This window comes from Chionomys nivalis, chromosome 24, assembly GCF_950005125.1.
Source record: "Chionomys nivalis chromosome 24, mChiNiv1.1, whole genome shotgun sequence".
Taxonomy (NCBI): domain Eukaryota; kingdom Metazoa; phylum Chordata; class Mammalia; order Rodentia; family Cricetidae; genus Chionomys; species Chionomys nivalis.
The window spans coordinates 44,942,496-44,967,018 of NC_080109.1; the positions used below are offsets into that span (position 1 = coordinate 44,942,496).

The window sequence follows — 24,523 nt, forward strand, 5'->3', positions numbered from 1 at the left end:
CTGGTTTCTAAAAAAGTGGCAAAGGAGATGGACATGGAACATAAGAATTAAAGATAATTATGGTTTTACTGAAAAGTAATGATTTACAAAAATTTTCAAAGAAAAATAAATGCAAATACCATACTTTAAACAGTTGACTTTGATTTTCTGAAAATTTAACAATATGGTATTTTGTAATGGCTGACGGAATATCTTATGAGAAAATGACTTTTTTGGACAACATGAAAGAAATTCCATTAAAATTTGACAAATAATAATAATGATAATTATTTTTAAAATATTATTTTAAATTAAATCATCCTGAGTAATATCTATTTAATTATATTAAATCATTATAATGGTAAAAATTAGTGTTTCTGAAGTATACTAACAACTATGCAATAATATCAAGCTTAATAATTATGTAGTGGCTTATTGTGTTTATTAGTATTTTATTATATACTCAAGCATTACCAGGAAATGTCTTTGGTTACTTCTGATATATTTTTAAAGATCTATTTTATTCATGTCTGTGTGTTGCATGTCTCATTTACATCCTCCACCAACTCCAAATACCACAATAAAATTATGAATCCAGCAATGAAGTCAGACCTTCATAATCCAATCCTTTCCCTAACATTGAGAACCAATGCTTTACAAGGGCCTTTGAGGCCTTCAGTGCTAGAGCTCTTGGGGTACACTTTACATTCCACCCATAACAATTACAAACAATTTATTTTCATGAGAAAAAGAAGTCTACTACTTTAATATAAAATGTGGTCTTCTTATAACTGCGAATGAATGCTGGCTGATGCTACGAAATAAATCTGTGAAAGCTCAACTGGGTCTCCGGCACCTTGCTCATGCTTTCTTTACTTTTGGCCACCATGAACTGAACATCTTCCCTCTGCTGTCACCGTCAGTCATGATGCCCTGCCTTACCACAGACCCTGAAACCCCAAGTCACCAAAGGACTGGAACTATGAACTGAAACAGACCTTTCCATTTCTAGAACATTTTTCTCAGACATTTGTCATTGCAGTGGAAAATCATGAACACATTAGTATTTGTATAATTCTCCCTTGCCTAGCCATTTAGTTAGTTGTAGCGATTTAAAGGTCTTTTTCTTTCTAGTATTTGTTCTTAAGAAAAGGAAAGAAGGCATTTCAGGTCTGGAGAAGCTGAGAAATGATTGGAAGATTTCATTATACACTTGTGCTGATAAAACAGCACTGTGTTGTTGAGCTGGGATTGTTAGTAGTGAGAATAGAAATTAATATAAAGAGTAAAGAGAACAGGAGCCAGGAAAGATACTTTAAAAAGGTAATGCCAGTACAGATGATATAATGGTTGTAGCTTTCCATAATTATTTACATTATATATGAACCAAACCCTGAAACCCATTGTCTTGTGCATTGACTAAAATAGTTGAAAATGAAAAGCCTTGAAGCTCCACTTGAATATTAGTTATAGGAATAGATCATATAAGAGTAAGCTGATAGTGAAAAGCAGAGGATGTGTGAAAATTAAGAATTTTGCTCATCATCACTGGAGATTTCTCTTTAAGAAGTTCTCAGAATCATATATCTTTATCTCTCTGTATTAGAGTCATGTGCATCTTCATACATATCTACATTTTACTCTCTATTTATTTCTCTACCCATGTTTATTTCTATCTATCTACACACATAACTATGAACTATGCACTGACCAGTATCTATACAGTTGCCTACGGACTAGTTAGCAGACCACTAGGTCTTGTTCTAGCTTCATTCCCTTGCTGTGACAAACATTCTAACTGAAAACGAGTTAAGGTAGGGAAGGGATTTTGTGTCTGATACTTCAGGTCACAGTCCATCGTTCAGAGGAATCAAGCCACGAACTCAAGCAGGAGCTTGAAGCCAAAACTACAGAGGAATCCTGCTTGCTGGTTCATGCACAGGCTTAGACTTTGATAGCTCTCTTACATAGCTCAAGAGAAACTCAGCAGGAATGATGCCGCCAACAGTAAAATGGACCATCCAAATCAATCAAGGCAACCCCCAGACATGCCCCAGGTCAATCTGATGAGGTAATCGCTCAACTGAGATTTCCTTTTCAAATGACTTGTAGGCTGTGTCAAGTTGACAGCTAAAGATAACTGGGGCAGGTTTGTTGACACAGATCGTATGACATAATGTTTGCCTATTTATGTTAGGTAATGACTGGCAGTGTTAGCCAAATACTCTGGAAAACTGAAAATGTTAATAAATGCTGTTCATTTAAATGCCCCTGTGAGAGATTTCTACATATTTTGACCCACAATGCTATGTTCCTCAGCTAGTGTCGGGGCTTTAGAGCTTAGCAGTCACTCAAATCTTCAAATGCAGTGAGCGTGGTCTAAAAAAGTAACCTTATGTGGGTTGGGCCAGCTTCTGGAGGCACCTGGAAGTACCTTTGGTACCATTTTATCAACCTGACGTTCCAATGCCTCTGAGATTTTTGTATCATAGCCCTTCCTCTATGTAGTTTTCAACCCCAAAATGTATCCTATTGTTTCTTATGTGAATAACTTTCTTCTATTTCCAAATTTTGTATTTTTTAAGAGAAGAAAAAGCTATAACTAAATTCTGTATGTATTCCTTGACGACCAGATCCCTGAGAGACAGTGAATTCTGTTGTATGTCATCTTAGAGTGAGGGTGCATGGTAGGTTAAGTGAGAAACGACTCCCACAAGCTCATTTATTTCAACACTTGGTCCCTAGCTGGCGGCACCATTTGGTGATATTATGGAATGCTAAGGAAGTAGACTTGGTGGAAACAGTACATCACTGTGGGCAGATTTTGAGAATTTATAGTTGTCCTGGCTGGTTTTGTGGGTCAACTTGACATAAACTAGAGTCATCAGAGGAAGAAGCCTCAGCTGAGATCCAGCTGTAAGGCATTTAGTAATCAAGGGGGCAAGGCTCAGCCCATTGTGGGTGATGATATCCCTGGACTGTTGGTCCTGGGTTCTACAAGAAGGTGGGCTGAGCAAGTCAGAGGAAGCAAGGCAGTAAGAAGCTTCCCCTCCATGGCCTCTGCATCAGCTCTTGTCTCCAGGTTCCTTCCTTCTTTAGTTCCTGTCCTTCACCGATGAACAGCAATGCAGAAGTGTAAGCCTAAAAAACCTTTTCTGACCCAATATGCTTTTTAGTGACAGTGTTATGTCACACAATAGAAACCCTAACTTAGACAAAAGTCTCGCCATACTTTCTGCTTCTGTGTATAGATCTAAGATCTTTGAAACTGAAATTCTAAATATCAGACTTGAAGCTGAACTATTTAGTGTTAACCTTATGGGTTTTGGTATTGCTTTAGTCCAGTCTTTCCTTAATGTATCCCAGTTTTTCTCTTGGTATTGAGAATATACATTCCATATCATGGTGTTTTGTAAGTATTACTTTTTTAAATAGTGATTGTTTTTATGTTTGAAGATGTCACAGAAATTTTACATATTTATTTTTACTTTTACTTATGTATATAAGTACATTCTAAATAGTTGTCCTTTTCCCTACAGATAAGTGTTATCCTGATTCTGCATCAATGAAGCTTCTCTTTTCAGCAGGCAGAGACTAATGCAGAAAGCCACAACCAGCCAAAATGAAGAATTGTATAGCCTTGCCCCAGTGGATACATCTATAACACCATTTTTGTGTTGAAGACTGAGGGATAATTCTGGAAGAGGGGGTAGAAAGATTGCAAGAGCCAGAGAGCAGGGAGTTTGCTGTGAGATCGGGTCTTTTAGTAGGACTGCCTAATCATGAGCGGAACGAGGACAATGACAATAGATATAGCAAAGTGGATAGGGAAAGACAAAGAGGCCTCAACCTCACACAGAACTACAGGCAACTAAGGAATGCTGAGAGCAGGAGAAATACTTTTCCCCCAGGAAAGAGGATACCACTTGATTATCTAATACCAAATGATTAGCTTTGAAAACATACACACAAGTAAGATTAAACAGATGGAGCAGTTGTACTTAAGAATATATGTGGTGTGTGTGTGTGTGTGTGTGTGTGTATGGAAGAGGGAAACGGTGTAATTATAATCTTAAAAAACAGAAGAAATAATTTTAAATGATTTATTTTTCTTTAAAATTATGTATCTCTGTGTGTCCTTATATGAATATATGCATATGAATATGACAGATTTTTCTGGATTTGGAGTTACCGGATGTTGTGAGCCACTATGTGGGTGCTGGAAATAGAATCTGGGTCCTCTGCAAGAGAAGAAAGTGCTCTTAACTACTGGGACATTTCTCAAGCTTTGTAATTTGTTTTTTTAATGGATTTTTATTTTATGCTACTTGGGGTTACACTTAGGAGATTGCCTTATGTCTAAAACCTTTACATCTGGTGATTTTTAAATTTGGTGCATCATGAGATGGTCATGAGCCTATAGGGTCTAGAGGCTGAACGCTGGGGGTTTACATCAGATATATCCCTATGTGCTCCTGTTTCTGAATGCAAGGGAGCTAGTGGCATTTTAGGAGGGAGATTATGGAACCTTTGGGGAGGTGGAACCATGCTGGCCTTCTGGAACAGGTCTACAGGATAATACGCAGAAAGGCATGCCCTGAGTAAGTGATAAGTTGCTGTTCCTTCGGGGAGTGAAAATTGTGGGGAGACAATTCCCACAGTAATTTATAGGGAGAGATCTATTTGGGAAGGCTGCAGAATATCTCCTGAGACATTACACTAGTGTGATGACATCTGCTCTGGTGATATGGACCTTATGTGCCCTGCATTGACTTGATTTTGCATGACCATTAGCTGTGTAGGGTCTACATACACAATGTGTGAATACTGTCTCCATGCCAGAGAGAAAATGTAGAGAATTTGGACAACGTTGTCTTACAAATTAGGGTGAGTTGTTTGTGGGACAGGTTAGCAGGAGCAAGCCAGATAGTCATGAGAACAGAGTGACTGACCAGTCGTATGCTAGGAAGTTGGTGTGACTCCAACTAGAAAGTAGAAAAGAAAACACCAATGATGGTAGAGTCACAAATAGAGAGCTGGCCCATGATAGTCCTCTTAGTCCAGTAAATGGATTTTTCATGGTATGCTTCCCACCACCAAGTCCAAGGATGACTCATAGTCTCCGTCACAGGAGAAAATCTTGTGAACACACTGAGAGAAAAAGACCAAGACCATTTCCTGAATGGGCAGGGCAGCTTCAGGTGGGCTTGGCATGGCTGTGAGGAGTTTTCATTTTCTGTTGGCAGAGGAAAAACCAGACTTCGAAGGATCCAGAGTCACTTGCTTTGGCAAGTAGAAAGCACATAAAAAAGTTGATTCTGATAAATCTCAGTTTTTGTTCAGATGGTTTTCCCACTGTCCTTCTCATTTTCCCACCATGTTGCAACAGTTCCTGAGTTACTAGGATTAACACCTTGGCCTTGGGCTGTTGAGAGGGCTCAGTGGAAAAAATGCTTACCGTGTAAACATAAGAAGCAGACTTTGGATCTCTGGGAACACATTCAACTCTCAGGTAGGCATGGTGCCCTATCTGTAACCCCAGAACTCAGGAGGCAGAGACAGGATCTTTATGGAAAGTTAACAAGCTAGCAGAATTATTGAGCTAAGTGGGAGACCTTGCCTCCATAAATGAAATGGAGAGAGATCGAGGAAGACATGTGACATTGACTTATGACCTCTACAAATGTATCCCTCCTCAGAAGCATTGAAATACACATGCAAAGGAAAAGAAGTCTGTAATTTCCCTTTAAATATTACAGTAGAGTTCTCATCTTAGTATGTAGACAGGGCACGATGCAACAAGCTGCCTCTGGTAGCCTGCTATTGGCACAAGGTCCTGAAGTTTTAGACAGAGAATCATTCCCTGGTGTACTGCTGACTAGAATCACAGTGTCACTCAGGTTCCCTCATCTTATATTAAAATGATAGAAATAGAAGCCATGTCTTAGGGTTTCTATTGCTGTGGAGAGACACCACAACCATGGCAACTCAGAAAACATTTTTTGGAGCTGACTTACTGCAGTGATTTGCAAGAAAATGGCCCTCAAAGGGGGTGGCGCTATTAGGAGGAGTGGCTTTGTTGGAGTAGGTGTGGCCTTGTTGGATTAGGTGTGGCCATGTTAGAGGAAGTGTGTTATTGTTGGGATCTCTTTTGTTCAAGCTTCCCTCAGTGTGACATTCAGACCATTTCCTGTCGACTGCTTGTCAAGATATGTTAACTCTCAGCTCCTGGTCCAACACCACGTCTGCCTGCATGTCACTATGTCCCACCACGATGATAATGGACGGAACCTCTGAACTGTAAGTGAACTACCCCAAGCATGGCAGCCTGCAGGTCGACATGGTACTGGGGAGGGAGCTGAGAGTTCTTCATCTTAATCTGCAGGCAGCAGAAGAGGACTGTGTACCACAATGGGCATAACTTGAATATATGAGACCTCAAAGTCTGTCTCCACAGTGACACACTTCTTCCAACATGGGCACGCCTTCAAAGAGTGCTGCTACACTATGGACTAAGTATTCAGACACATGAGTCTGTGCCGGCCATACCTATTCCGATCACCACAAACTGAATTCACCATAAATACATGTTATTGCAGAAGCACAGAGTAGGTGGTGGGAAAACCTGGATGAACCAAATACTTATGTTTATTTTCATTAAGGGCTCTGGAAAACATAACTTACATGTTTTTCCTTCTATAGCAGAACACCTATAGACAAATGATAAAGAATAGAGGTTTATTTAGTTCATAGATCTGGAAACTGTGAAGCCCCCAAATCAAGAGACTGCATATAATGAGGGACTATTTTGAATGCAGTATACTATACAAAAGGCATCATATGGCAAGAAATCTTGAAAAGAGGGAAGCAGTAAAGGAGAGTAGGGGAAAGAGAAAGAAAATATCTATAAAGAAAGGAAGAGAGAAGAAGAGGAAAAGGAGGCCAAACCCTTGAGATGGGTTACCTGCAGGAACAGCATCAAACTACAGTTCACCCAGGTGCTGAGAGCAGTGGTTCTCAGCCCTCCCTGCTGCGACCTTTAACACAGTTCCCCGGTGACCATTTCACTGCTACTTCATAACTGTGATTTTGCTACTGTTATGAATCACAGTGTGAATATCTGATCGTAGGACCTCCGGGATGTGGTCCCGGATCAAGGGCTGTTAGACCCCAGAGAGGTCAAAACCCACAGATTCAGAACCACTGCTCTGGTGCTTCCTAATGCCACCACAATGGCAACTATATTCACGTTTTATTTCAGAAGTTCAAGGACAGCCCCCATACATAAAAAAGAGGCAACTTGAAATTTTAATAAGCTGTTCTGCAACCTTTAGTCTCTTTCTTATCTTCTGGAGATGGTGAAATTCTGTTTCAGAGTCTACTTTCTGAGAGATGGATTACTGTGAAATTGGCCCACCTGGGACATGGTGTGAAAGGATGGCATGTGTCCTCAATTTCCTATCGATTGTTCATCTGTGCATTCACACACTTCATCACTGGAATTCCTTTATCCATAGAAGTGATTGCTCTCATTTTAAAAGAGTCGAAAGGCAAAAATGTTCATAAGACTTTTGTCAAGTAGACTCTAGGAATTGAGGCCTGTCTTTCTCTATGGTGGGTGTAGCAATAAAACTGAACAAAAGGAGAAAGGTCAATATTTCTTTCCTGTATTTTGGGGATAGCATCAAACTGAGGGGAATGATATGTCATCTAAATTAGATTTTACAATTATCTATCTCTATCTGTCATCTTTCTGTCTGCCTGTCTGTCTATCTATATCTGTTTTTGTGTGTCCTATCACTATGTGTGTGTGTGCGCGTGTGAGCACACTCGCATATAAGGTCACAGGACAACTTGAAGGTATCAGCTCTTACACCATGTAACCTAAAAGAAATGAACTCATGTGGTCAGACATGACGCATGCCTCTTGCTGGCCCTGAGTTTATATTTTAAATGAAACAGTTCATGGGACTAGAAATCAAACTTAATTTCAAGGTACATACTTGGAAAATTCTGTTGTATGAATCATTTTTCATTAACTTTTCTTTTATTACACTTTATTTGAGCCTGAGGAAGACAAAAGTTAACCGATTTTAATTGTTTTCTCTTGAGAATACTGCAACTTGGTAACAGTTTCGGTTGATAGATTTACAATAAATAAATAAATGGATATACACTCATTTTAGAGAGCCAAAGAGTACACTCTAAAAAATATGTCTTAAACTTCTCCAGTGAGGGGTCTCTTTGTGCTTTATGACTCACATATCTTGTGCATATTCCACATATTCTTTCTTTCTTTTTCCTTAATTGAAGGAATAAAAGCCCAAAGACTCTTCAGGGGTACCACCGCTTCCAGTCCATATGTTATCTTCTTGTGCTGGGCTTTAAGTGTGTTTCATTTCTTTCTAATTACAAAGTCAAACTTCTATCTTTTCTTATTTTAAAATCATGTTTCTGAATAATTTCCATTCATGTAAGCATAAAATAACTTTTCTATGGCTCCATTTTCAGGTTATTGAGTGTCTCTGAAGCAATTGTCTTTTCAAAATGGTAACAAACCGGAAGCAGGCATTTGCTTAGCTCTTCCGGGTGGAGGCAGCCACGGGCTCCGCTGCAGCTCCTTCTGAAGCTTTATGAGGTGTAGAAGCTGATATTATTTCCACACTTTATAGATAATGAAACTGAGGCCCAGGGAGTTTATCGCACTTGCCCAAGGGCATATAGCTAATAAACGATAAAATAGAGCTACAAACCAGGGCTGAGTTTTTCTGGTCCCCAAAATAATAAATCTTATGCGGTTTTTTTGTTGGACTTCATTTCTTTTCCAACCATGCTTTTGCTCTTGGTTTGTACACACACTTATCTCTTATTATGAACACTAACAGAGTGACAGTGTATTCCAGTAGTTGATCCAAGCTCTAGGAGTTAAGGTAGCCTCAATTTTCTGACTTGGAAATAGGAGATAATGACAAAATGTAACTCTTGTTAGAATGAAATGAATTAGCAGAAAAAATAAGCCCATCATGGAACCTACCCCCTACATCTAGATCTTGATTTTGCCCTATTAGTTTTGAAACTCTGGGCATGTTATTTCACATCTGGGTCTGTAAAGACAAATCATCTCCCTTATTGATACATGGGAAGATTTACCTTGATAATCTCTTAATGATCTCCTAGAGTTCAAGTACCAGATATGCTGTAGTTATTGCTGCTGTCACTGGACTAATCAGCCCTTGTCAGTGTCACCTCTTGTCCATTTGGTTTGTTCCAATGAAAGCCTTCTTCCATCGGTCACTTCTTCCATCAATCACTTCACTTACCTGCATATTCTGATGGCTTTGGGTATTTCCTTCTACCTAGACAGAAAGGTTCTTTTACCCACTTGTTCCCAACCAGCCACTAAATACAGATATGTTTGGAATGTTGACTGTAAACTTCTGTTGAAATCTAATTGTCATGCCGGCAGGGAGGCTCAGTGCTAAAAGGCAAGCCTGACGGCTTGAGTTCAATCTCTGAAATCACATCAGATGGAGAGAATAGATCCTTCAAGTTGTACTTTGACCTCTGCACAAGTGTGGTGACACTCATTTCACACACACAGACACACACACACACACACACCTACACATAAATAAATAGATATAGATAGACACACAAATAAAGAAGGAAATAGAAAATAAATGCAATTATAAAATAAAAAATGAGATGCAGTTGACATTATGACGGCATTCGGAAGTACTAGAACAATGGTTCTGAAACCTGTGGATGTCAACGCCTTTGGGAGGCTGAACCACTGCTTCACAGGGGCCACATGTTAGATTTTCTGCATATCAGATATTTACATTATGATTCATAACAGTTGAAAAGCTACGTTATGAAGTAGCAATGAAATGCTTTTCTGGTTGGGAGTCACAATGGCATTAATTATTAAAGGGTTTGAGCACTAGGAAGGTTGAGGACCACTGCTTTAGATTATGAAGCTCTGACCACATCAGTGAACTATATTTTGATGCTGTTTCTGCATGTTACTTGGATTGTAAATTTTGCTCTGTTGAGAATACATGACATTTTTAGATGGTGGAATATGGTGGTTAAAAAAATGACACATATGCACATTGTAACGAGAAGGTCAAGTGTTAGGTTTGAAGTGGAATGCTGCCCGTAACTGCATGTGTTTGATGCTTGGTCTCTTGCTTGTGGCGCTGTTTAGGAAGTCTGAGAGGCACTTAGGAGGTAGAATCTTGCTGAAGGGAGTGGATCACCAAGAGTAAGCACGGCCCAGCTTCTCTTGCTATCTGTTCTCTACCGCCGACACAATGGAGCAGATGTCCCAGGCTTGGGCCACCATTTTCTCCACCACAATCTGTTGTAAGAAATAAGCCCTTCCTCCTTTAAGTTGACTTTTAGAATGTTTTTTTGTTACATTTACTTATTCATTGTGTGTATGTGTATGCTGTCGCTAGTTTTTGGAGATCAAAGTACACGGTTTGGGGAGCCAGTTCTCAGCTCACAACACTTGGGCTTTGGGGATTGAACTTGGGCAGTCACAGCTTGGTTGGGGTGTCCTTACTTATGCAGTTAGCTCACTGGCCCCGAAGTTGATTCTTGTCAGTTCTTGTAATAGCAAGATAAATGTCACAGCAAGTGAGGAAGGAAGGAAGGCAGAACGAAATTGGAGTTATCTAGAGCAGATTCAGGTAAGCCAGAGACTTGACGACTATGAAGATACCTTAATACAGTGGAGTTTGGAATCCCTTCCCATGTGATGGCAGGTTCTTTCTTTCCCGGAGACCCTTTAGTTCATACTGGGTAATCACACTCCCTTCATCAGTGAAGCAGGGCAGTGGGCATTTATACTCTGAATAGGTTGAAAATGAGAGATTTTGGAGTTTTTGACAATAAGCCAGATGAAGATTTTAGTGGTTCACGGAAATGAAATATTTCAGTAAAAATCTATGTAAAAAACTGAAAAGGTTCAACTCCCATTTCCTCGGTGACACTCATGCTTCTGTTCTCTAGCAGGGGATTAGAGGATCTTTCCTTGCAGAAGCAAAGCAGAAGAGTGTATGTCGTAATTCTAGAGACCCTTCATAAACATGACCATTTTCCATCACTTTATCTTAGAATAAAGCAGACCTGTCTCAAGCCTGTTCACCTCCAAAATATAGGAAGTCCTTGTGTCTGTCACATGAAGTTAGTAACAGACACCTAAAACTTGTGAAGAAGATGGATGGATAATTTAATTTAGATAATGTAAAAATGAGGAAGACAATAGAGGAAATCATGAAAATGATTTGAAATTGACTTCACCTGAAAGATAGACATGAAGAGTTGGTGGAAGAGATCCTGCCTTAACCTGGGCTCGTTTTGTAAGCTGACTGTCTAGGAATTCTATATCAGTAAAAGGATGACCAATCTGACAACTGCATATCTTGGACTTACCCCACATAACTATGTGTGAATGAATTTTGTCGTTTTGCCTGGAAATGACACTGAGGATCTCTCTGGAAGCCATTTGCATTTGAATCAATGACTGATTAAGAACATCTACCATTGCCAATGCAGGTGGGCCCCATTCAGAAAGCTCGAGGAGAGCAGTGTGCTCAAGTGGGTGAACATTGTTCCTTTCCTGTGTTTGGCTCTTAGAGCTTTTCCTTCTCACATCGTGGCTCTTGGCTAGAACTTACATAATTGCTTTCCTTAGATTTTTCTGACTTCACACTTGACTGACACAACACCTCCAGCTTCTTGGTGTCTCCAGGTACATCATGGAACTCTCTGGTGTCTGGTGCAGGAACCATTTCTCATGATCAACCCTGTTTATTTTGTTCTCTCCAAATAGTCCTTTGTAATAAAGGAAATCTTAGTTTGGAAATAATCAAGTACTGAAGGAATTAGAATACTCTGGTATTTGATGAGCACTGACAAAATATTCAAGACAGCCACATCCAGTCTACTTTACAGACAGATTAAACAAACACACAAACAAAATAAACCTCAAGGTGATATATATAAAACCTTATAATCTACAGAGCTGTCCTGGTGCTGTTATCCATTGAGACTTAACTTGTCTCTTTGTGGTCTACCATCTTTGGCTTTTTATTTATAAATTAAGTGTGATCTCATTAGACTTAGCTTGATTGTTCTTGCTATAGTAGCAAGAGTAATAATGACCACACAGGTCTCACATTTTGTTTTGGGGCCAGTTTTTATAAGAACTTTGTACTTGAATTTAAAAGATCCTTAAGGGTAAAAAGTCAAGCTCACTTCCAAATTCAGTACAATACTTTAAGATCTGGCTAAATTGTTTTCTCAGAGTTCTGAGAGTGTTTCAGTATCCCCAGCCTTTGTAGGAAATGGCTTTCCTTACTTATCAATAAGCCCAAGAATCTTATAAGTCAGTTACTAGCTACCAGGATGTGTTTTTGAAGAGAATTTTATAAGTATTTGTCTTCATAAAATCAATCTTTGTTCCTTAAAAGAATTTCTGATCATTTGTGATTCCATTCATTATTTTGGAATATGTCATTTCAAAGTCTTATTTATATAATCATTTTTTTTCTAATTATGTTCTATTACAAGAAAGATAGATTATTATTGGACTTATGCAAATTAAAATATAACCATGAAAATGAGAATATAGTTATTTGCATAAGTTCAATGTGTTTTCCAATTATAGAAAGATCAAGGACAGAGGACAAAATTAAGCGTTTTGTTTCTGTTCTAAAAAGTATAATTTTCTAAACTGTTGATACAGATAACTTAAGAGAAAAGGAAAAAGCTATTGAAATCCACAAGCTACAACATTGAAGCAGGAGAAACTGAAGCAGGTGAGCACAGCAATACAAATTTACTGATTTATTTCTATTTTGTATTTGTTAACCTGAATGTTGTTTCTGGCAGAATAACGCAAACTAAGTATTCTATATGGTATGGGACTAACACTCTTGCCAATATATGTGATGGAGACTTTCACTTGTCTGGAAATTTCTGGAAATTTTTCATTTCATATAATTTCATTGTTATGCAGTCTTAAAGAGTCTTTGGATTAAGCATTAGGTGGCTCTTTTCATTACGAACCTCAAAATTCGTAAGCACCTGATATCCATTGTGATTTCTATTTCCATTTTTGTTTTTGGCTTAGGCTCCAGCGGTTGCTTTTGGACCCGCCTGAGTCCCCTGAGAACCTCTTGTGGGAACAGGCAGTCCAAATTTAGTGATTTAGTGGTTGCAGGGAACACAGTGACTAAGACTGGATGGGTGTTTGGTAGGGATGGGTAAAGAGATGGGGGAGGCAAGTTGTGAAGGACTTGGGGATGGAAGGAAGAGGAACAGGAGAAGGAGGAAGGAGAAGCTTCAGAGTGTAGCATCATCTCCTAGAGATGCCATTGAGCTCCCACATTATCCTTGGAAAAGACAATAAGGAAAGAAAAACATCATCTTTTTCCTGGAGCCTAATGGTAAAAGCAATTCCAGAAAGGAGAGAAGGTGACCTTGCTGAGATGCTCTCATTCTGAGGCAGAATAAAAAGGCAGGGAAATCTGAGATAGAGATAGATGGAGACAGACAGAGACAGAGACGGAGACGGAGATGGAAAAGATGATGGAAATGGAGACAGAATGGGAAAGGACAGAATGCCTGACCCTAGAGTCTGACTGAAAAATTGGGAGCCGAGTCCAAGATTGCATCATAACTATAACATTTGCTATAAAATTTGGTACATGTCAGGATGGCTGAGCAGTCTAAGGTGCTGTGTTCAGGTTGCAGTCTTCCCTGGAGGCGTGGGTTCGAATCCCACTTCTGACAAGATTTTTGTTTGCCGGGTAGTGGTGCATGCCTTTAATCCCAACACTCAGGAGGCAGAGGCAGGCAAATCTCTGTGAGTTCGAGGCCAGCCTGGTCTACAAGAGCTAGTTCCAGGACAGGCTCCAAAGCAACACAGAGAAACCATGTTTCAAAAAATAAAATAAAACAAAACAAACAAAAATTTGGCTACATAGTGACAATGTTCTTTTTTTTTTAATCAAGATTTCCTAAATAAAGTTAAAATAGCAATGAACCTTGCTTAAGGCCTCAATATATATGGCGTTTGAGTATTACTTTTCTCCTTTCATACTTGCATTCCCATAGTTTTCTCTTTCAGACAAGAATTCCTATTAACAGTAAAAGACATGACTTAACCCTGCACAACTCTTGTGACCTATGGTTTTATCTTATCACATTGCAATCTTATCTAAGTCCCTTCTGAAGCTACGCTATAATCTTGCTTATTTAAAACATGGAGGAAAGGATAAAAGAGTTTCTAAGCAATACCTTGAGATATGACTTGAAAGTCACTAAAATCATATACATGGCTATTGCCAAAACACATAAGCCCAGCTCTCCAGAGTCTGTGCTCACAGTTTTGTATATTCTATACTTCCTCGAAGCACCCCTCTTTGCCTCGGCCTGTGTTTAAATTTATCTTTAAAGTAATTTCTTCCCCAACTGTGCTTCCTACTGGATTCCCCCAAGAGCCTTTTCGTCAGGAAAATTAAGAATCCTGCCTCTGTCCTAGCAGAGATCCCTTTAAAGAAGTGAGCGGGCTGCCACGGGTGGCGGCATGGAGCTGTCTCCAGATCCCATTCGACTGATGTTTCCAGTTCATAGCTAGGGATAACTTGCACACAGGCCAAGAACTCTAAACAGCTTCTTCATCCCATAAGCATAAAAAACGTGAGGGAGCCACTCAGCTTCTCCTAACGAAGTCAGGAACTCCAATCTAGCTTCTTACTAAGACAAGAGGCCAGCCACTACTTCTCTCCAGTGAGGACCCTGGGGATTCAACCCAGGCTATTTTGCCTGAGAACAGGCTATGAGTTGTGTTGACTGTGAACTTGTCAGAATCTCAAATTATCCCACAAACAAATGTCAAGGAATGTCTGCTGGTAGTTGTCATAAGGTTAGTTAAAGTGGAAAGACATATCCTAAATGTGAGGGGTCCTATAATTGCCTTCCTCTTCCTCTTCCTCTTCCTCTTCCTCTTCCTCTTCCTCTTCCTCTTCCTCTTCCTCTTCCTCTTCCTCTTCCTCTTCCTCTTCTTCTTCTTCTTCTTCTTCTTCTTCTTCTTCTTCTTCTTCTTCTTCTTCTTCTTCTTCTTCCCTCTTCCTCTTCTTCTTCTTCTTCCCCATCCCCTTCTTCTTCTATTCTTCCTCCTCCTCTTCTTCTGTCTTTACAGTTTACAAATTAAATTACAGAGCAGCTTAATACAGCATGAGATGGGAAGAAGGAAGGAGAGTGGAGGGAGTTGATCAGCCCTGGTCTTTCTTGTCCGCCTTTACCTTTTCTTGTGTGTAGTCAAGTCTTTATTGCTGCTCTCACCCAGGTTTGGATCAGGTGTTGGAGCACACATGTAAGATGGGCTCAGGTTCTGACAGATCCGGGGCCACCAGAGCTCTCACTAGCAGTTATTCACAGGCATTGAAGGTGGGAATGAAGGCATTACCATAGGTGATAGTGACTAATGAGGTCACAGAAATTCAGGTAGAAGGTGGACTAGGCATCAAAGGTCCAGTGAAGCTCCTCTTTATTATACCTGTAGAAATGCAGGAAGAAGATATGTATGGGCAGATCTACTAGATGCAAGCAGGATGTCAGGGACCAGTTCTCAGGGTAACAGGTCAACTGTAAAATCTTCAACCATAACTGTGCAAGTAGTTCCAAGCAGGAAAGCTGCAAAGGACCAGGAACACAATGTACCACATCCACTCCTTTGTATGGAATATTCAGGATCTCACTGGTGACTTCCACATCCAAGAAATATAGAGTGTCATCATGGGAAGCTGCAAAGGACCATGGACATAATGTACTGTGTTCAGCCCTTGGTACTAATGTTCAGGTCCACATATATTGATTATAGAGTATAGTTGTGTCTAGGAAGTTCATGTCTAAGTTTCTCAGACATGACAGCCAGGTGTTCTTCCATTATCTGGTCTCCTGATTGGGTGACATGGAAAGGGTAAGATTTCCATTGGAAAGGTATCAAAGCCCCAGGACAGGGGTAAGGAGGTCCCTCCAACAGGCTCCTAAGCCCATCCAGACAGCTGCCGTGCAACTCGGGTCCTCCTCCCTCTTTCCTAGAAGAACCACCCACAGTGAGTTGAAAGCCTGAACCTGAGAGCAAGGTGGTAGGAGAGCCTGAAGAAGAGGGTACATGATAAGATGTGGGAGTGGGAGTGACCAGAGAAGAGGAAAAGATGGAGAATTGGATGGATTAGAGTGGGACCAGATAGGTGGGAATGGATGAATTTGAGGAGAAAGCTGGGCCTGGGGTCAAGCCTGGTAGGCACAGAGGCAGAGCTCAAGGCCTAGCCCTTGACCTCACCCAGATGGTATGTGGTGTTCTCCAGGTGAGGGGAGCCTTCTATGTCCCATTTTCTCACTAAGCAGCATGCCCCTGAGCCAGCTTTGTGAAGGGGAAAGAGAATCACCTCTATTCTTGATATGCACACAATGACCAACTGCCGTTCCCCACATGACTGACTGTAGTGTTGGTTTTTGAGCCCAACTAAATCCCCCTTTTAGTTGCTTTTGGCACGCGTTTTGTGACAGCAATGTGGAAATTAAGTAAAAAGGCTGATAACAAGTAAAGATGGAATATTCACAGAGTCTGAATTATGTATATTATTGTGTTTTTTAATTTTTTTTACTGTGAAGGAGCTAAGTACAGAGAAATATTTCATTGTTATGAGCTGCTGAGCTAAACCAGAATATATATTTTAAAGTTATCATGATTTCAAAATTTAGGTCTAAAGATATGTTGCTTTGGAAAAGAGGTTCTTTTGTTTTCACAGAAGATGAGAACCTGTAAATTTCTTCCAGACAATGTAATTTGATGCACCAAACCCTTCTGAAAGGTTGCAATGAACACCCCCAAAAATACTTTACCCAACAAAAAACAGGAAGCGGTTTGGAGAGAACTGCACCCATATTCCCAAATATTGTCTATAAATGTTTTTTTTTTTTCATTTAAAGGGAGATAGGCTATAGAGATATGCATTGGTATAGATCTTACTCTATTGATACAAATTTAAAATCAGTGTTGTTTTATATATACATGCATATATATATTTCTGTTATTTATTAAGGTATTATGTTTGTGAAGCTCATTTAAAATTTTCTTAATCAATAATTAAGAAAAATAGGTTAATAATCATTTATAATAGTCAAGCTTGTAGTCATGTTAATTAGATTTTCAAGATGTACAAAGATGTATTTCAGATGGAAAAGCATTCTTCAAACCTTTCAACTACTACAGCCATTCTAGAAGACGACATCCCTTCTCCCAAAAAAGTTTGTATTCATTCTTAAGGACACCATTTAGGGGTTGATTATTACTTTTATAGGGTTGGGGTAGAAATTATGTAGGCTAAGAGATCTCAACAAAGAGGGAAAACTGAATGGGATAATAGGTAGATTAAGGTGAACTTACACTAATAATAATAATAATAATAATAATAATAATAAGTAATAGAATGAATACTTGTGAGCTATTATTTATGAATAATTTACATTACATTAGTGTCAACTTACTCACAATAATAATAATAATAATAATAATAATAATAAAATGAGTCATAGAGTGAATACTTGTGAGCTATTATTTATGGATAATTTACAATACATTACTGTGAACTTATTCACAATAATAATAATAATAATAATAAGTCATAGAGTGAATACTTGTGAGCTATTACTTTGGATAATTTACATTGGTATAGTTTTTTGTATGTTGATGCAAGTTTAAATTATATTTGCTATATTGAATATGTTCCCATTTCTGTTTATAATATTTTTACACCTATGCAAAGTTATTTTGTCAGATTGCATGCATGCATGTTTCTACCTCTGCCTAATACTTTTTGTATATTGACACAATTTTAGGAAATATTTATCAAATTGCATTATATATTTCTACTTCTGATCAAGATATTTATACATTGTTTACATTTTTAAGTCATTGTCTTCCTTTACTGTACAGTTGTTTATATATTATTTAATATTCTGATATGAAGTCTTAATCTTTAAGTTATATAAATACTAAGTGTTATAGGTCAATAGTCATTCATGTTTGTTATACTTTTAGTCAGACCAATTAGTTTCTTTAGATACAGTATTTCACTTCTTGGGTCTTCAATGGGGTTGAAGACTAGATAGTAGTAGTTAATTTCCTCTCATGACTTGGCCAAGTTATTTATAATATGCCTTAAGATAGGATAATTATTGAAACATTTGTTACATGTTTTATTTGTGTAATATTATTTATGCTGGCTGTAATTCTAACTTTATACTTTATATCTGTTCCTAGTGTACACAGTTTATATTGGGTTGGGAACTCTCTTATTTAAACAAAAGTTGGAGGGTGTTGTGGGAGCTCTTTCAGCCAATATAAATGCAACTCTAAAGTGTGTGCTCACTCTCCACTTGGGGATGGTCTCTTATACTATAAATGCAACTGTAAAGTGTGTGCTCACTCTCTCTTGCTTCTGGTTGCTAGATTCAGTTCCTGTTCCCTGTGTGTGCAGAGGACTGTGATCTAGGACTGTGATCTATAAGTCTACCCCTAAACAAATAACCCTTTATTATACAGAATTCTGAACTAGCGTGAGATTATTTTGTAACTTCCATCATCACAGATACAAACCCACAGGAATCCTAAAAGAAACAAAAGACAGATTCAAAGGTTACAAAGTGCATACAGCTGGAGAAAAAAAGGATACATAGTGGCTAAAGTGATGAGATACTCTAAGTCTTTTGAAGAATATGGAATGCTTTCTTTGTGTGGGTGCCTGTGATCTGTTCTTTCTAAGAGGAAGGGAGGCATGTTGGATTTATAAAGGGGGAAGCAAAGCTGGGTCTGTTTAGGAGCTTGGTTGGTTAGATAAATAGAAAAGACAGGAGACAAGACTTTTTCATACCCTTTCATCTTTAAAAAATGGATTCAAATGTATCCTTTCAGGATGAAGCTTCTCAGTATTGAGTGCTGAAGGGAGACAGCCCTCACCACATAGGACAAAAATGAGACAGCTAGGAAAACACTAGAGGCCAGAATGATTGAAAATCGAAACAGCTAGCCCAGAAAAACACGTATGAACAAAGGGGTGCAGAAAGACATGTATGTAGTGGGACACACAATAGACAGAAGCTGGGAAGTTCTCCCACAGTGCCATATACTGTCAGACATGCACCAGAGAAAACTTTGCTCTTAGCTACTGTACTAGTCAGAACTCTCTGGAGCAACAGAATTTGTAGAATGAATATCTCTCTATATAGAAAGGGAATTTATTGGGATGAATCATAAACTGTGTTTCTGCTAATGCAACAATGGCTGGCTCTGAATGAAAAACCTAAGAATCCAGCAGATGCTCAGTCCACAAGGCTGGTTGTTTTAGCTGGTCTTCAGTATATTGTGGAACCACGAGAAGTAGGCTCTAATGCCAGTGAAAGAATGGGCTGTTAGCAAAACCAAATAAAACAGGCAAAGAGCAAAAGCTTCCTTCTTCCATGTTCTTATATAGGCGTCCAGCAGAAGGCATAGGCCAGATTCGCAATGGGTTTCCCAGTTCAAAAGATCTGGATTAAAAATGTGTCAAAGACCCTAGAAGTAGAACTTCCCTCTTTAAATTAAGTAAAAATCTCTCACAGTTGTGCCCTCAGTTTTGGATTTTGGTTAATTCCAGATATAGTCAAGCTGACAAGCCAGAATAGCCACCACAACATCTTTTCATGGTGTCACTGCTAGGGACATCATGATGCCCCCAAAAGAGAGACACAATACTAAGATAGTACAAAACTATTAAGGTGCATACCTTTCTTTCTTAGACAGGGTTTTTCTGTGTAACAGATCTGGCTGTCCTAGAACTCACTTTGTAGTAGACCAGGCTGGCCTCAATCTTACAGAGATCCACCTGCCTCTACCTTCCTAGTGTTGGGGTTAAAGGCATGCATCACAACTGTCTAGCTAGGATGTGCAAATATTAAGCAGTTAAGAGTAACAAAACTTGGTAGGCAGTTGGTGTATGCCTTTAATCCCAGTACTCAGTAGGCAGAGGCAGGCGGATCTCTGTGAGTTCAAGGCCAGCCTGGTCTACAGAGCAAATTCCAGAGCAGGTTCCAAAGCTACAGAAAAACCCTGTCTCAAAAAACAAAAACAAAGAAAGAGTAACAAAACTTACTTTGGAGACAGTGTAGATCCTCTAGAAGTGTGGTAAAATCAGCTAGTATGAAGGAATAGGAAATTTATGAAATTTAGTCTGGTTTTCTCTGTGCTCCTCAAGGTCAGTGTTGATACAGATGTCACTCAGAGAATAGAAGTGGCAATAGAAAAGATGGAATATATAGACACTGGAAAGGAAAAAATGTTAAGATTTCATGAATAAGCCGGGCGGTGGTGGCGCACGCCTTTAATCCCAGCACTTGGGAGGCAGAGGCAGGCGGATCTCTGTGAGTTCGAGACCAGCCTGGTCTACAAGAGCTAGTTCCAGGACAGGCTCCATAACCACAGAGAAACTCTGTCTCGAAAAACAAAAAACAAACAAACAAAAAAACAACAACAACAAAAAAAGATTTCATGAATATTTGTTCCAAAATCAGCACATTAAAGACAATTTTAAAACTGGAGTGTAAGTGACCAGGAAAATTTTCTGTGGGTGATGAGAAGGGTCAAAATATGAAGATTAGATTGTCTTTGATCCCAGTCACTTAGGAAGTTTGAAACAGGATGATTTCAACACCCAAGCCAGAAAGGACAGCTTTGTTAGATCCTGCCTCAAAATAAAAATGGAAAAAAGAGGCCACAGACACAGCTTAGTGGTAGAGTTCTTGCTGAGCCTGTGCATGGTTCTGGATTCAGTTTCCAGTAACACACGCACGCAGACAGATACACACACACATACACTAACAGATAAAGTCAATTACTGAATTTAACCAATGGAGAGTTGTGGTTGATTAAGCATTTTAGGCTTTGCTACTTTGTATAATTTAAAAACCATATCTATTAATATTTGTCAAATCCTAATTTTGGAGGCTTATGTGCCTAGTTTTATTTTTTCCAAGCCAGTAGACAATATTTTGTATATGAGTCAGCATGAATTAATTAAGCTTGACTGTAATGGTCTTGACCTGGTTTCCTGGCAACAGATTTCCTCCACTTCTGTGAAGTATTCTTAGAGCTAAGGACTGGAATGGGAATGACCTGGAAGACAAAGTCACCCACCGCTGATATTCTTCCTGTTCACAGACTGGTCACAGTCACAACAGAACTCTAAAACCTTTGCAGAGTTGAAAAAGGGGTGAGGCATCAGGAAAAGATACACTAAGACAGTTGCCAAGGAAGTAAGTGTAGGAGAAGAGAGATGATACAAGGCTTGGGAGCAGTGCTTTGATGTGGGATGTCCTTCTGAATGTTGCGAATAGGTTTCATTACCATTGGTTAATAAAGAAGCTGCTTTGGCACGTGGCCAGTCAGAATACAGTTTATCGTGGCATATTGTTTGTGTTTTAATAAATAAAGCTTGCCTGAAGATCAGAGGGCAAAGAAGTCATACTACTCAGCCCCATGGGCCAGGGAATGGTAGCACACACCTTTAATTCCAGGATGCAGGATTGTTCATGTTTGAATCAGTCTAAAAGAATAGTGATCCTAGCATTTTGGATCACACACTTTTAATCCCAGCACTAGGGAGGTGGAGACAGGAGTGATATGGCTGGGCAGATAGGAACATAAAGGGGAAGAGACAGGAACTCACTGGAGTGTGGAGTCTGAGGATTCATGGACACAGGATCATGCCCCTTTGGTCTAAAGATTTGGTAGAGGTAAAAGGTTGCTTTAGTGGCTGGTTGGTTTGCTTTTCTGATCTTCAGGTTGAACCCCAATATCTGTCTCTGGGTTTTTATTATTCATGCAAAAACAGTTAGGTGCGAAATGTAAGCTGAGAGAGAGCAGGAGAAAGAATCAGAGAAACACCAGAAGCTAATAGAGAAACAAGGTGTGAGGTAACATGCAAAGAGCCTCATGGTAAAGTACAGACTATTAGAAATGGATTACTTTAGTAGTAAGAGCTTGATAATAAGAAGTCTGAGCTAATAGGCCAAACAGTTTTTAATTAATATTAAGCCTCAGTGTACACTTCAGGAACTGGCAGGCAAGAGTGAAACCTCCAGTTACAGTGCTTCCTAAACTTTAATGTTTAAACTTCAATAACTCTCCTTGGAGTTATTGAAAAGCAGATGCTGCAGAGAAGGCCCACTTCTGTATTTCCAAGAGGCTCCATTGTCTGTATTATTCTGGATGTCCTGCTGTCTAAGGACTCCATTCATGTTCTTTGACAATAAGATAACACCACTTCACTTTCTTTAGAATCAGGTTACTCTGTTGGGTTTATTAAGGTTCAAATCTACAAACTTCCAAAGCACTTCATATAATATATGTACATTCTCCCTTGCTAAGAAGGCCTATCTAAAATACTGTCAGAATCACATTCTCTCTTTCAGAATCACTTACGTTTGCTTTGTCCTGTCTTATACGGTTGCATCCCTCACTAGCATCTTAAACTCTTAAATGATTAAAGACAGAAATTGTGAGTCACTTCTAATGAGATAAACAGATTACAGCTCATCATTTGGAAGTTCAAAGAAGGCACTCAACTTCTTTCTTCCAAGATTCTTGGCTTTAGCTAAGAAATATCAATTCTCCAAGGGTTGAAGTTTCCATATGTTAGCACTTCAAAAAGATCTTCCCTTGTGTTTGTATCTAAGAACAGTATTAACTGAGCATAGAATGCTGGTGATGGCTACAACAGAGTGAGACAGAACAGAGCAATATGAATGAACCCGACAAAATGAATGGCTTCCTGCCTGTATTTTGGCAGGAGAAGACTGCTTTGGGTTAATGTGCTGGGACCTTTCCAGTGTAGCTCAAGACTAATTCATATTAAACTGAAGTCTCTGAGTTGACAATAAGGCAGAAATACCATTTTTATTTTGAAACATTAAGTATTTAAAATAGGGACCTGTTGTTTTAGATCATTCAAAACAAAGATGAAAGTAAACCTATAGTAAATGTGTTTGAAACGTTTTGTTTGTGGTAGGTATACAAATCTTTATGGAACTTACCATTATTAATAAAATGTTAATACCTAGACCATTATTTTCATCTAATCATTTTGTAATTTATTCTTTTTGTTCAGTGTTGGTTATTGGGAAGAATTATACTAAAGTAATAATACTTTACTATTATACTAAATATACAAAGGAGAATGCCATTTTAAACTATGCATAAACATAGTGGCTTTTGTGTATGCATTTGCATCTGGTTGACTAAGAACCGGGGATTTGGAAAGGGAAGATCCTATAGTCATCTTGCACTGCTTAAGTGTTAGGTAAGTGAGATGAGCTAACATAAGTTAGTAATGTAAAATAATCCATATAATCTATGTATTCTTGAGGAAGTTTAATGGCTGAAGTAAAAATATCTACAAAATTGAATATATTCTTATATAGGTGCTTAGTTGCTCTTTATACATATTTTCAAATTGAAAGTCTTTATTATAATATGTACATTCTTAAACATAATGTGCACTATAAATGATATTGCCAAGCTATCCAAAAGTCAGATTTGGAGATGTTTTGAATCTAGAATATTTATCTTCAGGGAGTTCCCTCTCTCAGAAAGCTCACAATTTATTCAAAAACAGGACAATTGAACAGAAAATGTTAAAAAAAGAAGTGGCAATAATTTTAATCATTTATACTAATGAATAACAAAATGATTGTTGTACAGTTGTACCAAGGTTGTGTGTAAGTGTGGCGTGGCATGAAATGACTTTGTATGCTCACAGTAGCCGGCGTACAGTGGGGTTATGGACAGGAAGGGACATTCCAAGGATGGCCCTGATGGTACTGGCATTGAGGACTGATCAACATAGATTCTTTCAGCCAACTTCCTCCTATAGAAACAGAAAACCAACAGTGATGTGTACAACATCTGTTTGTTGTTTTAACATGCCAAGACAGGATGAGATTTTCAGTTTGAGTAACAGGGCTTTAAAAAACAAGGGAAAAATATGGCATAAAATTAAGAAACAAAATATTTATGCAAAGAAACCTTCACAAGAAATACTGTAAATTCTTGACTGAAAATAGGTTGACAAGAACCTTGATGGAAGAGCTGAAAGAGACAGACAAAAGGATTATTATTTCGTATTGTCATGGAGTGACAGGTAGAGTTCAATTGTGATGTGGTACAGTTGACCTTATAAGAAGACGATTTTTTTTTGTCATACACATTCCTGCTCATTAGTGTTGTTTGTATGAACAAACAGTGGCATAGAAAAAAAAGAAGGGTAACAGCCAAAGCATCTAAAGTGAGGAAGGTCCTCTATAAAGAAAAAAAAAAAAAACAATGTAGTTATAAGAAGCATAGCAAGGAAGCCACCTGACAGAATTTATGTGAAACTGTGTGCATGTGTGTGTATGTGTGTGTGTGTACAATTCAGAAAAGTAATAT

General features: G+C 38.7%; 1 non-coding gene and 1 pseudogene across 1 annotated transcript; one reads left to right on the forward strand and one right to left on the reverse strand.

The window, feature by feature from the left end:
- Window positions 1-13,702: 13,702 nt before the first annotated feature.
- Window positions 13,703-13,785, forward strand: Trnal-cag (transfer RNA leucine (anticodon CAG)). Its single transcript has one exon. It is a non-coding gene; the product is annotated as a tRNA-Leu (tRNA).
- A 1,565-nt stretch (window positions 13,786-15,350) lies between these two features.
- The window catches only part of LOC130865834 (uncharacterized protein C6orf136 homolog), a 28,932-nt pseudogene continuing 19,759 nt past the window's right edge, over window positions 15,351-24,523 (reverse strand).